Below are 6,000 nucleotides of genomic sequence, written 5' to 3'. Positions count from 1 at the left end.
TGTGATATTTTTTCTTTGAATACTCATAACAACAGAGTGCGACTTATTTGACATGATAAAAGTACGGTTAATTAGTAAAGGAGAAATAATTTTAACCCAGTGCTAATTTCCTCACAACTTGTACGTTGACCCCCACATTATTTAAAGCTTATTCAGATTTAATATTACATCTTAAGAACATTTGTATAACTGGCAGCTTTTGTACACGATGTCATGAAATGAAAAATGAGAGGAAGCTAAATATAATGTCTACTTTATAACATGAAAATTAGCTAAAACTAATTCATTTATCTTCTCAATAGTAAACGTCTAGTTGATAATTCTAATTTTTCACCGGACTTTCCCTTTAGAGATGTGACTTTTAATACCGAAGTACAATGCCTATTGACACTTATTCTATCTATCTATATAACTATCTCTCGCTCGCTTGCTTTCTCTTTCTTTAATTCTCTTTCCTCCTCTCTCTCTCTCTCTCTCTCTATATATATATATATATATATATATATATATATATATCATAAGCCTGACGAATTCTCACGAGAATGAAACGCGGAATATTCTGTGTAGTCTAATAGCCATATATATTATCACAACTTATATATGTACTCTTATCAATTCGTTTTTCTTTTGTGTGTATTGATATTCATAATAAAACCACTCTTTACTAAAGAGAAAATAAAATTTTCTTATATATGGGTGTGGAATTGCCTTCACTAGCAAAAGATATAGCTAATTTGCATATTCTTTTAAACATTCACTTTTATTAATTCCCTATTAGTTATTTTTTTTAGTTTGCGTATGGGATAATCATCTTTACTTAACTATAACGTGTAATGATATCCATGCAGATATTCTACATGATTTAAACTTGCATAATATTTGCATAAAATTTTATAATAAACACAAAATTGTTTCCATATATATTTATCTATACGTATATATGTTTGTTTAGTCTATCTATATATCTATATAAATGAACGTGTATGTGTGGTTGTGTGTGTGTCTGTGTGTGTAGATTTCCTTACGCAATAACTCTGTCAATTTTAAGTCTGCAGACTCGAAATTTGATATACAAAGGTACTGAGATTTGGGAAAATCTTTGTGATCGGGTTCGGCCAGAAATTTGACTGTTAATTGGTCAAAGTTTAATGATTTGACCTTTGAGAACTCCTTCGACAACTTTTTGGTATAAACACTTGAAATTTTAGATATAGGTTCCTTGGACATGGATCTAACTTAATAACTTGATTTGAACCCAAAACAATAAATATTAAAAGGTCATAATAGGGGTCCAATATATAAAATTGACCGCTTTTTATTTTGCTCAACATACACCTCCAAATACCCGGGTAAGGCCAGGCTGAAATGCTAGTATATATATAAACGTTAAAATTTTGGTGTATTTCTGTCTGTCCGTGTACATTTCCCTACCAAATATCTCTGTAAATTTTCAGTCTACAAACTCTAAACTTGACATAAGGGGTATTGAGATTAGGGAAAATCTTTTTAATCGGTTTTCGGCCAGAAATCTGGGTGTTAAAGGGTCAAAGTTTTACGATTAAACCTTTGAAAACTCTACCAAACTCCTCCGACAATTTTGGGTCTAAACACTTGAAATTTTAGATATAGATTTTTGGACATGGATTAAACTTTAAAATTTGATATGGCCTAAAACAATAAATTAATAAGTATTTAAAAATTGACCTCTGCAGTGTTTACAAAATTACTTAGCCAATTTTTGGCCTAAACATTTGAAATTTTACATGTAGTGTATTCAGATAAAGAGCAAGTTTTTTAACCTTTTCCTCCTAATATTTTTACTTCCAAGTGGTCAAAGTTTAAAAGAGTTTCTCTTTGCGGTCTCTAGAAAACTATTACGCCAATTTTGGGTCTAAATATTTGAAATTTTACGTAAAGGGAATTCACACAGACAGCAAGCTTTTTAATTAGTTTTTGAGCGAAAATTTTTTGACAAGAGGTAAAATCTTACAGAGTGGCCATTAGCAGATTCTACCAAACTTCTCCGCCAATATTGGGTCCAAATACTCGAAATTTTAGATGTAGGTTACTTGCCATGGGTCAAACATTTCAATTTAATTTGATCCCAAAACAATAAATGTTAATGGGGTAAAAATTGGGGTGGAAGTATAAAAAAATTGATATCTGGGGTATCTACCAACTTTTCTTTATGATGGTTAAGGAAGCCTATTATATATAAAGGCATTATGGTACATATTCACACTTTTTAATACATACATTTGCACATAAAGTTATGAAGAGTACAACGTGACCGAGCAAAGCCGCGCGTAACTGCTAAATATTTCAACACGACTCCTGCTAGTATTCGTACTTCAATAATAAAAGTTTATCCGTGTAATGCGGTATAGGTTTATCGATGAAGTAAACCGTGAAAAGTGAAATCGGAAGAAGGGAAACTAAAAGTAGAGGAAAACAGAAATAAACTCGGTTTCTTGGGGTACTTCAGGCTTTTTTGTGAATACTTCAATATTTGTTTGTAAATTACATAGACGTTCTGCATACATAAGGTATTAATTTTGCGATTATGAGTTAGAATATGCGGTAGCTATATACCTTCGTACTAAAACTCAGTAAGATGTGAGACATGAAGAGGCTAATGTATTTAATATTTGTAGGAAACAAATGTGATATTATTTTTTTTTATATTTTCAAATACATATACTAATAGAGATTCTCCCTGGTGAATTTTTCTGATATATCCACACTTTTGAGGTTAATTAATATCGAATCAAGTAATTTTAGATTATTTTTTATGTTTAAAGTTCTTTATATCTTCAAATGTTTATACACACTGTTTTGTTTGTTTCATAATGAAAAAATAACATCGTCAATGTTTGGTGCAGGCTTAGTAAGGAGGTCATTATTTTAAGTCAAGCTGATTGGGCAGTTTATAAGAAAGCATCTAAAGTGTAATGCTAAAAACTAACTGTGGCTCATAACATTTTCTGCGCATACATCTTTTTTTCTTCTTTTATTTTGCTGGATTAAACCACTGCATCGTAATTCAGGCTTCAAATACAACTTTCCTAATGTACTGATTTTCATTACAATATAAATTATGTCACTCATTGTATTCGTGCGAGCTTTCAAAGCTAGTTCTTTAAATTAAAAAAAAATAGATATTATGTTTGCTCTTCTTTTTCATCTAAATGTCCTTCTCCATCATTACTTTTCTATCGAGCTATAGGTTAACAGACTTAATACACATGGTAACATTTCATTTTCATAATTTACTGTCAGAGGCATATTATTTATATTAATACTTTTAACGTAGTACACACACACACACACACACACACACATATATATATATATATATATATATATATATATATATATATATATATATATAGAGAGAGAGAGAGAGAGAGAGAGAGAGAGAGAGCGGCTGTAACCATAATTCTCTGAACTGCTGATCCCCGAAAAGATAAAACTTTAGTGTCCGTAGGTATTACAAATGATTATAGCAATAACTATATCAGCCCACTTAAGAAATCGCTTCCCATGGCTAAGCACACTAAGTTGAAATTAAAGTCAGCTAATCATGGTGTTTTAATTATAAGATCACACTAGCCGGCGAAACATTAATATACGTACATTTTAATTGCGACAGTATTTCTCGCGGTTAATGTTATCCGTGTGGTTTGTTCCTTGCTAATGAAATAAGAGATGCCTTGTTTGCCGGCCTCCGTCTCTTCTTGCCGTCTGTAATCGTAAGTCCCTGCACTGATGATTCTCGACAAGATGAAACAATAGTATGTATAGGTAATTAACATAATTATAGCAATAATGAGCATTTCTTAGTCATCAGTCAAAAAATACTTACCTTGACTTATGCTTCATTTATGTTGCACGAATGCTCAATTAAAAAGACATATATATATATATATATATATATATATATATATATATATATATATATATATGTGTGTGTGTGTGTGTGTGTTATCTTTTTTATTTTTCATTTTATTTTTCTTCTATTTTATTTACGTATGTACATATATTTTATATTTTTATATATTTTTTAGATTTCTTTATGTGTATTTATATTTCTGTATGTGGGTATACGTGTGTCTGTATATGTATGCATATATGTATGTGTGTATATATACTTATATGTATGTATATATATATGCATATATATGTTTGCTTCTGCGTACAATGTATGTATATGTGTTGCATTTGTCACTAAAGTCGCCTAGTTAATTATACTTATTTATATTTATTTATATATATCCCATCACTATTTATATATATGCATGCATTTTATATATATATATATATATATATATATATATATATATGTATGTACGTGTATGTGTATGGGTGTATATATATATATATATATATATATATATATATATATATATATATATATGTATATATATACATACATATATGTGTGGGTGTGGGTGTATATATATATAAATATATATATATATATATATATATATATATATATATAATAATCCAATTTCCTTTCATTTTTACTATTTCATTTTTACTATTATTTTTATTTTTATAATTTTATTATATCACTCTCTGTTACTAATATTTTTTTATTATGATTATTATTTTATTATTATCATTATTATTTTAATTTTATAATTATCATTATATTATTATTTTATTATTATTTTTAGCATTACCCTTACTATTATTATTATTACTACTACTACTATTATTATTATTATTATTATTATTAATATTATTATTATTATTAGTAGTAGTAGTAGTAGTAGTTGTAGTAGTAGTTTTAGCAAGGTTATTTCAAAAGAGAAAAGACGGTGGAGAGGATTGTAAAGTGTAAACTATTGTGTGAGAACCAAGGAGATGTTAATGAAGGAGCATGTGCTTCGAAATGAGGAGTGGATGCTTAAGGTTGTGCCCAATGAAGTGGAAGAATGTGATACCAAGACTGATTATGTGAAACGTATGGAGTGATAAAGGGTAGAGGAAATGGCTAGGTAGAAAATGCATGGAAGGTTATTCCAGGATATAGCAGAAGTAGCTGATGAAAGATCATGGCAATAGCTTAGAGATAGGTATCAGGCTAAGAGTACTGAAGCTTTCGTTTTGCAGCACAAAAGCCGTCATTAGGAACACGATTTGTGGAAAGACCTCAAATCAATTGCGCAGCTTGCAGCAGGGTGTAGTTTACTGGCCCAGAGAAAGTACCGCAAAAGACACGATCGCATGAGACTCCGGATATATTGAGATATGTGTTAGAATGTTGGGGTGAAGTGTGCTAGAAAATGATTTAAGGATGGATCCTGATAAAGTACGAACAAATGAGGATGGCAAGCTAGAGGTATGATGGAACAAAAGTGTTATAACGACCACACAATTGGAATATAATCGTCCGGATTTGGTCGCCATTGACAAAGTATTAAAAAAACTGGCAGATTGTAGAATTTTCAATACCCTGGGACAGGAATGTTAGAGAGCAAGAGAACGAGAAATGGAGCAATTATGCTCAATTGGGCATGTAGCTAAGTCGTATACACGGGGATAAAACACAAATAATCCCGGTTGTAATTGGTACACTAGTAATCTGGAAGGGTAATTGAAAAAAATACAAATTCCCGATGTTTCCGGTTGCCTTTAAACCCCTACAATTGTAGGTACCACCAACATCTTTAGGAACACTATGGATCTTTGAAGCTCCTGGAAATGAATCGTATCCCTTTCCAGAAAGACGTTCATAAACGAAATCAAAATTATTATTATTATTATTATTATTATTATTATTATTATTATTATTATTATTACTTATGTCTACCTACATGCATATTTTATAATTTTATATCTATTCCATCCATGCCCGCAATTTTTAATTTCTTTTTTAATTTGATTTAAATTACTTAATTTCTTAAAGACCTTTAGAGAAAATGCATTTAAATAGGCAATTCACTTAAATTGGATTTAATGTGGCTTACTTTAATAGGACGCATCTTAGTT

This window comes from Euprymna scolopes, chromosome 1, assembly GCF_053919585.1.
Source record: "Euprymna scolopes isolate OS-2025 chromosome 1, ASM5391958v1, whole genome shotgun sequence".
Classification (NCBI taxonomy): domain Eukaryota; kingdom Metazoa; phylum Mollusca; class Cephalopoda; order Sepiida; family Sepiolidae; genus Euprymna; species Euprymna scolopes.
The sequence above is the reverse complement of the archived record's forward strand: the minus strand, read 5'-3'. Positions refer to the sequence as shown.